Source organism: Takifugu flavidus, chromosome 4 (genome assembly GCF_003711565.1).
Source record: "Takifugu flavidus isolate HTHZ2018 chromosome 4, ASM371156v2, whole genome shotgun sequence".
Classification (NCBI taxonomy): Eukaryota; Metazoa; Chordata; class Actinopteri; order Tetraodontiformes; family Tetraodontidae; genus Takifugu; species Takifugu flavidus.
Window position 1 is genome coordinate 3093314 of NC_079523.1, and position 12240 is coordinate 3105553.

Sequence of the window (12240 nt, forward strand, 5' to 3'; positions counted from 1 at the left end):
GGTGGAGGAGCTGGGCTTGACGGAGCGTCCCTCCCTGTCTGTGTCATGCCCCCCCCCCCCCCAAATTACCAAGGCGTCTGAGATTGAAGTCCAATTTCTCGGGCGCAAGATAAGTAAAATAAGGGAAACACCCCAACCTCAGAATCGCCCTTTCACACCCACACAGACACAACTTTCCTCCTCAGCCCTGCTGCCAGATGAAGTTTGATACCTGCGATTCCGCAGTTAATCCCAGTTGGGATTTAAATGATTGTCTTTCTCTTTCCTTTTTCCTTGCTACCATTTCCAGTCTCCCTCTCCCAATTTCGCTCCCTCTCCTTACTCCGATGCCGGGCGCAGGGAAAGCCTGACCTCCGCGTTTTCCTCCGTCCTCAAGATTGGTTTTAAATACTGAGCAGATTAAAGCACAGGCATGAAAGCTCACATTAGCCATATATTTAAAAATCCCCCCCCCCAGCCGATAATCCATGTATTTGTCAGAATCAAACACAGGGGAATAGAAAAGGGACCAATGACATGATGAGGAGCCTGAGTCAGACGCTTTGTGAAGGGGAATTAGAAGGAGAGAGATACATTTAGCAGAATGTGGCCAAAGAAGAAAAGTCCTTCAGGATGATTATTGAAATTCGCTCAAGTCTCGCTCACGTGAGCGTTTGGCGGGACAAAAAAGCCGCCTGGCGGTTCGCCGACCTCCGATGCCCTTCTTTCTTCTCTCCCCTTTTGTCTGCATACAAAGTGACCTGCGGCGATGGAAGTCTGGCGGAATCCATGGTGGAGGATGTGCGACATTAATGGAATTCACAAACACAAACGACATCCTGTTTAGGCCTCGCCAGCGAATCCTCCAAACTTTTCATGAATATAGCAAACAAAAACCTATTACATTGAGGGCGAAGCCTCCAAGGTTGTGAGGCTGTGCACATGTATGTGCATGTAAATGTGCACGTACGCACCTGTCCACAATAATGAGCTGGAATGAGGGAAGTTGCGTTTGTTAAAGAGATCTTTTGATAACAGGAGAACAAAAGCCCTGAAAAAGTCTTGAACAAGTTTAGGGTGAAAGGTGACCTCCTCCACGCGCAGAAATAATATAAATAAATGCTCAGAAATCTATAGATGTTCAATGTCACCGTCTTTGCAAAGTGTTGATTAAACACTCCTGTGTTGCAGCACATTGTGTCAAAGGACGAGGAGAGGAGACGCGTGCGTCCTCTCTATCTGATTGTCTTTATGGCTTTACCTATTTAACGGTCTTTTGGATCCAACATTACGCACGTTCCACACAATCCCGACCTCACTTCCTGTTTCAGAGGCGAGCAGGTTCCAGCGGGGGTGCTGCTGGTCACGGGGACGTCCAGCTGACATCTTTCCATCTGTGTCGTATCTCTCTGTCTTACCTTCAGCCTGCAGCAGACAATGCAGAGGTAGAAATGTGGCTTTTCAAAGCAATGGTGTGTGTGTGTGTGTGTGTGTGTGTGTGTGTGTGTGTGTGTGTGTGATGCTTTTGGAGACAAAGACCCCCGCTGTAGGGAGTCCTGTGGGAAAGACGTGCGGCCGGAAGATGTGAGCGCACCGGCGAGTGATAATGTCAGCCTGAGAGATACGGCGTGTCATTTTACACAACCACGCATCAAAAAAGACAGTGGGGGGGGCGGGGGTGGGGTGAGGGGGACTACGGTGGGGGAGACAGCATGTCATTTGTTTGCTTTGATACGAGATCGCACTGAAGGGGAAGACTGGAAGCCGTGTGTGTGTGTGTGTGTGTGTGTGTGTGTGTGTGTGTGTGTGTGTTTGTGTGTGTTTGTGTGCCCTGCATGGACTCAGTTGAAGCATATTTCCTAAATATCACGTCTTCATTTACACATAAACAGCCTCACTCGGCCCCACACGCTCTTATTTTAACTGCTGACTTCACCGTTTGTGTTCACACTCCAAAACTGGCAATAACGAGTATCCGATTTTAATTCGTCAACAGCAGGAAAGACACTTTTTAATGTTGGATCCGTGTTTGAGCTCAGGTTTATTTGCCCCCACCCTCGCCTCCGGCGGCGTTCCAGCAAATCTCCTTCCAACAAAAATGACACTTCCAGAACTTGCGTGTGCTTCTACATTCATAAAACTGCTGAAGGCACCCGCAGCTGTTAGCATGTTGGCTAACAGGAAGAGTTTAATGGCTTTGATCTAGATTTTAATATGCGGATTAGTGTCATTTATTTTCAACGCCGGCTGATATTTCTGGACATTTCCAAGTGTTGTTTCCAGTGTTCCCTACCAAATATGTCTCCGTAGACCTGATAAAGTTTATCTAAAGCTAAATCCAAACACTTCTTATCTTAACCCTGCATTTCAGCAAGTTTTACCTTTAAACTTTCTCTAACGATCCATTTGTAGATGATACCATCAGATAAAAACGTTGGAAGAAAGTTTAATATTAAGAAGACGTCTGCGCTGAGACAGATCACCCTCCTTATGAGGAACGATTATCATCGATGTGCTGGCGCTGGCGTGTTAATAAAAAAATACAGCACTTCCAGGAGATTTTCAGGGTGATTTTACGTCCCACTGTTGCGTCTTCAGGGCCAGAGTTTATCACGAGAATCAGGGAACTCTGGCTGGAAAAGAACAACGTGGGATCCATCAGCTGTTTATAACGTCGTTGCTCAAAGAAGAACATGACGTTCAAGGAGAACATTTTGAAAATTGGACGCACAACAGCGCAGCACGCAGAGCTAAGTGACCTGCGGATGTTCTGACATGGACGCTGACAGAGTCCACACTTTCACTTTGACATTGAAGGACTCTTGAGATTGTATTTTTCATCATAACAACAGTCATGTGGACGTTTCACAGTTTAAAATGCACCTGTGGAAGAAGCAGGAAGTTAAATTGCACATTTTATGTCCCTGTATCCTGACACAGAGGCAGGTTTTATGTGACACTGTGAGTTACGGCGCACTTGCGAAACCTAAATGCTGGCATGAAATCTCCATTTCCTTGTGACTAGAAGCCTAACGAAGACATCTGGAGTCCCGGTGTCTTAAAATGATCTTTATTTTTAATGAAAGTCTAATCTTCGACTCTTTGATGAACAGCCCTACACGTTGAGTTACTCCTCTGCCTAAAATGCTAATAATTAGCATTAGCGCCATCGCTCTGGAGTTTATCTACTATAGTTAATGACTTATTTCATAAATGGGCATTCATACTATAGATATATTCCATACAAAAAGTATTTCTTTTTTAAACTTAATACACAAGATTCAGGCTATTTAGCTTGATTTTGAAGTCAAACTGGCAACTTGCAGGATTAATGTTGCAGAAGTGAAAATGAAAGCTCCCATTTTGATGAATCACCTTGTACAATTATCACTCTTTTTTTGGCGGGGGGGGGGGATTCGTGCCTGCCTCAGACCTCAGTGGCTGAATTACTCCACCCTGCAGTGTAATATCCCAGTTCAACTCCCAAAGACTGTGACTTAATTACAGTAGCGTTTTCCTACATCTCGATGAGAAGGTGCAGAATTACATCTAAACCATTTTCAGGCCACATGGGGTTTTTTCCTCATATAATCAAAAAAAAAATTGAAATATGTGATGTTAATTTTTTTAAGGGGGGATTTTCAAATGAAGTGCGTACTTGAGACATAGTGGGCCTGCGGTCGTCTCGGGCGCTCCCTACATGTGGGGAGCAGCGCGAGTGTGTGTTAACACAGCTTGTTAACACTTGCGCCACCGCTTTGGTCGGGGCTCCTTAATTATCCCCTTCCCAACTGAAGGCCGCGGCGAGGAGAAAGTAGCCCTAAACCCGTTTCACGAGCGCGTCTTTGTCGATTTGCTCTAACGTGCGTGAGCTTCTCTGCCTGGCTGTGGGACGAGGAGCCATAAACATGTTTATGAAACATGCGCTAATGGGAAGCAGGTGTTGATTGTTGCTTGAAGATGTTTGCTAATGCACGCGCAGGCTAGCCTTTACAGTTAGCACGAGGGCAAAGGTCGGTGTTTATCGGTGTGTCTGCAGCTTCTGCATCAGACCCGGGAGGGTGTGGCGAGCCACACGGGCGGGGGTGCACGTGGCGTATTTGTTTGTTTGAGCGCCTGTTAGCGGCCCTCCCACTTTGTCTTTGTTTGTAAACACGCTCGCTGGTATGAGCGAGAACCACGTACGCACGTTTGTGACTGTTTGGATGATTTCGTTTGTGGGTTAGTTTCCCGCTCTGGGTCTATTTATTTACCCGTGTGTGTGTGAGTGTGTGTGTGAGTGTGTGAGGCCTCCTCGGGTTTGATTCTCAGCGGCGTGGGGATTTGGCGGGGGGCTGTTTGTGTGTAAACATCGACGGCAGTAAGTTTTATTTCATTGTAGATTTATTTTACAACGCGCCTCTCAGACGGCTGCTAAAACGCTCCCTCGCCTCGCTCCCGCCGCCGCCGCGTCAGCCCCCCTACAAACAAACAAGGCGCTTGTTTGTGCTGCGACTGATGTAGCAGCGGGGACGAATCCCCTCCATCACATAGAAACACAGGCAGGAACCGCTTCTTTCCGCCTGCGTTTAAAGGATCACATTGACTTATTGAAGTTAGTGGCGGGAGCTTTTTTTTCCTCATTTTTACCAGCACGGTGACACTGCGGGTGAGCACTCCCATATTTCTCTTTAATTAAGCCAGAGAAAAGCTTGTAGAACAGCCAACCCGGCTCATGTAGCCACTTATGTTTTAATTTAATTACCTGTCCACTTTCATAATTATTCCCCCTGATTAACAGGGGGAGAAGGGTTCCTAAACGCGACGGGGAGACGGGGGAGATTTTCTCCTTCCTCCCATAACAGGATGGAAGGTGCTGACTTCAGACGTCCAGGCCGGCTTCAGCCTGACCCGCTTCCATTCTTTCACCTATAGAATCCGTCCTGCTGCCAGCATCTGTCCGCCGGGGCGGCCACGACGGTAAAGACGTCAACGGATGCGATATTTAAACGTTTGCTCCCTCATGAAAGAGGAAAAACCTCAGAACCAACCGTAAATCGATGACCGTTGATATCAGAAAACATGGAAAGACATTAATACTGATTAATAGATTAGAACATTAATAAGCCTCTGGTGGCCGGAGGAGATTTCTATATGTTTATGTCAGATAGATAGATAGATAGATAGATAGATAGATAGATAGATAGATAGATAGATAGATAGATAGATAGATAGATAGATAGATAGATAGATAGATAGATAGATAGATAGATAGATAGATAGATAGATAGATCATGACTGTGCTGTGATTTACTGCAGTCGTGATCTATGGACGGTGCTCTGATGGACCGCCATCAATTCCCGGAGGTAACAGCTCAGATAGAGAAGAGAGGGGAGGCTGAATCCAAATTTAGTACCAAAGTCAATGACTTCTGGTCCCCCCCCAACCCCCCCTTTATTTATTTATTTCATTATTTTATCATATATATATATTTTACGCTGACAGGTTTGACGTAAGCTCTGGATTTCATCACCGACAGCCGTCTCCACGGTGACGACGCTGTCAATTACTAAATGAATGTGGCGAATATCTGCTAATAAATCTCCAAAAGTGTCTGTCGGGATTCCAAAACACATAAAGGACGAGGGTGGCGTAAATTTTCCAATCAGGAGATCGATTCCACATTTCTGTTTTATTTACCAGATATCAGATAAATCTTTATTATGTGGACAGATCCAGAGTTTTCCTTCTCTTCCCATTATCAATATGAATTACATGAGGTGTTTTTTTTTCAAGTTTGGGATCAATTTTAAATGTGTAACAGGCCACAAGTTAAGTCTGAGTGATCAGGGGTTTGTTTCTGACACCCAAACTCTGAGCAGGCCGACATCTGTTCCTCTCTGCCCCAACAATGGCACAACAGAGCCTGGATGCAAAAGAGGTCAAAAGATCAGTGCCTTCCCCATACAAAAGAGAGAGGGGGGGGGGGTGAGAGAGGGGGAGAGAGGGGAGAGAGAGGGAGAGAGAGAACGAACGAGAGAGAGAGAAAGAGAGAGAGAAAGAGAGAGACGCTGCTCCCTCAAAACGCGCACCTGTTTTAGAGGCATTACGGTAGCGCAACAAACTGTCCCCCCGCAGCGCACACACACATACACACTCCACGCTCGTGTACACGCACACGCTCACACACAGTTACACGCCGCGCTGGTGATCCAAGCCTGCTCCACAGCGAACCAGCGAGCAACAGACGGGATGCCAAAAAGTAAGGATCGGAGGAGAGCTCGGTCGCGCTGAAGAAGCCTGTTTGAAGAGGCGGCGGAGGACGCGGACGCGGACGCGGACGCGAGCAAACAAGACGAGAAGCTGCGCCGGCTCTTCGCGGCAACTTGCGCACAGTGCCAGAGTTTTTAGCGGCAGTATTGTTCTGACTTCACTCCAGAGGGGCCACTCCGAGAGGAGAGGACGCACACAAAAGGGAAAAGGAAAGGACTAACGACCACGCTTTTGTCGTTTCCAGTAATGTTCCTGCGGTCTTAGCTCCAAGGTTTCTCTGTCTCTCTCTCCCCTCTGTGTTTCTTCACTTTTTATTTTTTTTTAAATTTTTCCTGCTGCCGGGTTGTGCCCCCCTTTGTCGCCGTGAGACGCGCCGGGGGCTTGAGGAGCAGAAGCGGGCTGTCCACATGGTCCAACCACTGGCGTGAAAGTTGACTTCTTCAGAAAGCAAGAGAACAGGTTGATGCACACTTTCATTCCCCTCCTTTTTCAACTCTTCCCGTCTCTTTCTCGCCTCTCTGCTTCCACTCAAACTCTCCGAAATCGCACTTTCGCCGAAAAGCTCGAAGTTGCAGCAACGTGCGGGGAAACAAATCCGAGTGTGGCTGATAAGAGAGCGGAGAATTCCACCCTCGGAGTTTCCCTGTCAGCCTTCCCTCCGTCCGGGCTCCGCGCTCCCTTATCAACTTTGTAATTCCTCTTCTAAACACTTTCCAAAGCAAAAACGCGACTCTCTTTGGAGCGACCCGCAACTTTACGCGTGTAAATTAGACTCAGCCCTTCCCGGCCCAGTTGATTTGTTTACTTATTTATTTGTTTATTTTAAAAATATGAGATTTGTGCATTTATTCCGAGCTTGGCAACCCTCTGATGACAGTGGGTTGCCGTCTAAAGACGCGCTTCTCTTCGCTGCCGTGTCAACTCAGTTTTTCTCCCCTCGCAGGTTCGGATTATTCTCGGGGGCGCCCAAGTTGACTCCTGCGCGCCCGTTAATAACCCTTATTGAGGGATTTGATAGTAAACACCAGCGTGGCTTATGTGGTGATAATTTTACACGCGTCTGCTTTGTCGTCGCCGTGCAGCGAAATTAAAAATCACCAGCGCGGAAACGTTTTCGTGTGAGGTTGTTTTAAACCGACACGAGGCCTCAAACTCCACTCAGGAGCCTTTTTTAGGTCAGATGATCGTTTCTGCCTTTTTCTTTACTCCTTTGTGGAATCAGCGCTGATTTGATGTGATTCGACGCGTAAACTTTGTAGATTAATCAGCGGGGAAAATGTTAATTTTTCGTTTTTTTTTAAAAAAAATTTTACGCAGAGACGATCTGTGGCTGAAATTCTGAAGCCTCGCTGCGTTTTTAAACTGTGGAGTGTGTTGTCGGGAAACAGGCGCACCCTGACATGTCAGACTTTTAGGAAAAAAATTAGAATTAATAAGAAATAAAAACGAGCTCGGGTTTAGACCCGTAATCCGCGAAAGGGCAAAAATTGCGGCTGCGCCAAGACGCAGGTTTTTATATCTTTCTATGAACATAAAAACTCCACAATTTAATAGTGTCGGGCCACACTTTCCCCTCGCGTTTGCTCCCTCCCGGAGAGCCCGTTTCAGGGACAGAGCCTTTAAAAGTTGCTGCTTTTATTTGCGACCGTCGACCATTTTCACACAGCCGCTGAAAGCGAAGTTGCTCTTTTTCTTTCCTTCCTCCGCCCTGGAAGTCAAACTGCTCCCATCAAAGCTCCCAGGCGTCGTTCACAACATCCTCGCCTGTCAGATGGACTCCGGATCACATCTGACCAAAAAAAAAAAAAAAAGAGAGAGAGAAATAGGGAGAGATGAACTGACAATTAATTGCTGTTCGTTGTCTGTCAGCCAGAGAAAAGCGCACAGGCCGTGTGGCGCGCACCCTGACACGGGCATTATTGCCCCGTGATTGATGGGCGCCGGGGCATTTGGCATAATTAATTTTATTTACTGTCCCCCCCCCCCTCCTGTTGTGTCCCCCCCACCCACACACACACCCCCTCCCGCCCTCTGTGCTGGCATTTTGGCGACGCGATGACACACTTTTAATTGCTCTTTAATAGAAGATCCAGCTGGGATGAAGCAGATCTTCATCACGTTTTATGACCTTGTCACGTTTCTGCTCTCAGCCACGAAATCAGCTGTTTCCAGTCAAATCTTCCCAAAATAATTCTTTATAAAAGAGCTTATGTGATGAACCTGAATTATAAATGAAGGGTGATAAAAGGCCGCGCTTTAACACTCACTATTTACACGTCCTCTTGTAAATGCAGGCAAATATTTATTTTGAATTAAAATAGAAGGTGGATGTATTTAATTTATTAATGAATTTCATGTTGACATAATTCGGAGGCGCTGACAGCAGCTGTCAGCCCTGATCCCAACATTTTGTCGACAGAATACTCGTCGCCACTGGATTATTGGGGCCGGAATCTCGACAAACTAACGATCCGCGCAGGCTTCGCCCGCGCCTTTACTCGTTTTTCTCTGTTGTTGAATCTCTCTTCGGTAACGGCGGCGTCTCGGGAGCTCCGAATGGGTCGTTTCCAATAAAACGCAGCGCTGTAATTTTCTTTTCAAGGTTTTGTAAATGGAACCAGGACGGCGCACGAAAGAGACGGCCGCGTTTATGGACTCGCAGCAGCCGGCGCGGCGCTGTCCTTTGCGTCTCATTCACGAGCCATCACATCAGTGACAAGCTTTTCACGCACGTAGAATAGAAGCGGCGGCGGAGCGCGTGAGAGGCAGGAGCAGAGATTTGGGATAAGGGAGCGAGCGCGGGACGCCGAGGGTGCAGAGGCAGGTTGTCTGTCGGCTCCTGCGTCTGTTGACACTTAAAAAAAAAAGACTTTCTTCTTCTTCTCCTCCTTCCCTCCCCCGCACTTTTAATTGTTTGATTCTCATGTGCTGCTGGTGTGTTCTTAGATGTTCTGGAATACTGCTCCTCCGGTCCATCCCTGCGTTCTGTCTGACTCGTGTCAGGTGTGAGATGAGACGGGCAATAATGGCTGGGAATCTAAAACCCCTTCAGCAGGATTAAAAGCCAGCGATATGATTGTGTTGCTCCATAAACTCACTCAGAGAGTCCTTATACCTCCAGCATGAGCGCACGTGAGCATACGTGTCTATGCTGTGTGTGTGTGTGTGTGTGTGTGAGTGCTTTTCCCTCCATTCACCTGTCCTGCCAGAGTGAAATGGACAGTGTTTGAAGTTTAAAACGTCCCGAGTGTCGGCGGCGTTGATGGCTCGTCCGTGCGTCTCTCTTCATTAAAGCCCTCCTGCTATCCCAAACCCACAAGTCTGAGTGGGCTTCTGCCTCCAAAGTGATGTTGAAGAGCAGCGGCGTGCGACTGCGCCGCGCGTGTGTTGGTTTGACCTGCGGTCCGCACTCGCCGCTTTACTTGGAGATCGGCACTCAGCGCGTTAGCTGTTTAAAAGCTGAAACGGTTAAATCGTCGATATCCTTTCGATTGGTTCGGAGAAAATGCAAAAATGTTCCCCTTAAAGGAGCCAAAGTGCATTTTTAGATGGAGTTATTTTTAAACCTGGCCGTCCTGGAGCGCCCGCTCTCGTGCACTTTATTGTGTGCTGGGCTTGTTGAAATGGGAAAACATGCTGGATGAGAAAATAATGTTGTCGTAATGATACGATTCCAGTGAAACGGGCCACGTTTACATTTATATGCTGTTAGAATTAAAGAAGCGCGGCCATCGGGCGCCGCTGGCGGTCGGGGGAGCGACTGGAGGGGTCGCCGGTGGTGCGAGGGAACGCCGTGACGGGAACTTTCTGCTGTGATTGAGTGAGCGGTGAAACTGTGGCGGCGTTTCGGACCGAGGCCTGATTGTGTTAGTTTTTCTAAATTAGCTTGTTACGCGGGCCGGCCTGCAGCTAAACGGGCCGTGTTTGGTTGAGGGTCGTGGGCGGAACGTTGCAGAGAACATCTGGAGGAGCTCCGGTCTGTGTTCCACCTGTGTGAGGGGAGCCGCTCTCGTCTGGTGTCACCCTCTGTGCACTGTTGGCCGAGTGGCTGCTCAGCCTTCCGTCTCTAGAAACCTACGTGCCCGTCCTGCGCGGTGATTAAATCCAGCTCGCCGGCGCTCGCGTCTCCGTGTGTCAGCTGAGCGTTTCCTGTCGGTTCCCGCGTGTTCCGCTGGGCTTTTTGAGATGTTCCTCTGGCCCCATTAACAGCTGATGGATGTGAGAAGGAGTGACCTAACTGCTCGAGGCGGAAGAGGCTGTTTCCTATAGGCGGGGAGGGGAAAAGGGAAGCCGGAGAGATATAACAGAGGCTGGTGGAAATGAGCGAGCGAGGCTTTGTGGGCGTCGGTCTTTATAGCTGAGGAAGCATTAGATCAGTGTCTCCAGAGCGCGCCTGGCACCTGAGGCCGTGGCGGGCGCCGGAGGAGGGCCGCGGCCACGGAGGCTCTGCTGCGGGGGGAGCAGATCTGAAGCTGAGTCTGAGCCGGCCCGAACACACAGGACGGCCCACAGACGCCGCGGAGAACCCTCCGGAACGCCGTGGCGTGCACTGACAGTGCATCCTCGCCGCTCCTCCTGTCCCCCGCTAACTCCGCGTCGCCTCTGACAGCTGTATTTGTGTTATGGATTTTCCTTCACTCCGCTCCGTCTCCCGTTCCTTCACCCCCCCCCCCCCCCCCCCCCCCCGCCTCCCTCCCTCTCGGTAGTCGGCTCCCTTCCCCTCCGCCGCCTCCACCCTGTGACCTTTTGTAAGCACTTCATCAGAGAGCGGTTGGTGTTTTCTAAAACGCCGCGACAAACTGACAGGGCAGCCGTCAATCGAAGCCGGGAGGGAAGCGAGGGAGCACATCAGTGGAAGGGCCGGCCCGCAACAACAATGTGGCCAAAGTTTCTGCGGCGTGGCTTTAATGTGTATTGAATGGGACGTGAAGGGTGGGTGACAGCTGGGAGGCGCGGGAGCGCTAGCAACGTGCGCAGGCACACCGATGCACGCGCGCTTTTTTGTGGTGCACATTTCGCAAACGGACCGTAGAGGAGCCGCTCCAAGGCCGGCTCGTCCTGTCGCCGCAGGAAAATGTGGAGTGGAGGAACGAGAAGGGTGGGGGGGGGGGGTGCACGAGGTCCACGCCGGTCCGACATCTTTTCACAACTCATGTATCGTCATTTTTTTGCTGGATTTTCCTCAGAATATATGAATTCTTTCAAGCAGCTGGCGTTAAAACGTCATGCCAGGAAATTAGCAATGCAGGCCTGCTGCCCCAGACTGGGAAGCTAATCACCATTTAAATGCATCTCATTATGCTTTTTAATCCGTAAAGTATCTGGGATGTTGGCTAACACGGACGCCAGAGCGTCGGTGTGTGCTGCTCTTTTATGGTATTAGTATTTATGGTATTAGTTCCGGGGGACATGGGATGCCTGCTTAACTATTAGCATGTGAAGCGCCGCGAGATGATCCACCCAGCGTCAGGACGAGCTGTTAACCACTGTTAAACCAAATCACAATAGGCAGCCTGCGCCAGAGCGGATTGAAGGAGTTTATAAATCACTCGCTCGTGCCTTCGATGCAAAGTTTTTTTGAGTAAAAACATGGAAACTTTGCAGAAGAAAAAGCTCATTTTTATGTGGTTGTAACGAATAAGATGTTAGCATAAAGCTGCCGGTTTTCTCCACAGCGTGGCTTCCATAGAGGCCCTTAGTGGGAGGGGGGACAGGCAGGTTGCTGTTCTACTTGTACTCTAATTCAGTGTGTGTGTGTGTGTGTGTGTGTGTGTGTGTGTGCGTGACGAGCCACAATTAACTGTCAATCAGCCGGTGACCCTCCACCTCTCTCCTCCGACAGAATTCCTCAGGTTTTAGGTTTTGTTTTTCAGACAGCTGTCGGAGCAGAAGAAAAGCAAACAGGTCGTCGCGCTCTCACTGGCGAGTTTGTGTGTGTGTGTGTGTGTGTGTGTGTGTGTGTGTGAGAGAGAGAGAGTGTTTTTTTAAATTTTTGTTACATATTTCAC

At 48.8% G+C, this 12240-nt stretch overlaps 1 protein-coding gene across 2 annotated transcripts in view; it reads left to right on the plus strand.

The window, feature by feature from the left end:
* Window positions 1-6102: 6102 nt before the first annotated feature.
* foxp4 (forkhead box P4) overlaps window positions 6103-12240 on the plus strand; it is a 75162-nt gene continuing 69024 nt past the window's right edge. The window contains exon 1 of one of the 2 annotated variants that reach the window (XM_057030211.1): window positions 6103-6691. The gene's annotated coding sequence lies outside the window, so the exon portion shown is untranslated. The remainder of the gene's footprint in view (window positions 6692-12240) is intronic. The other variant, XM_057030210.1, reaches the window with a different exon arrangement.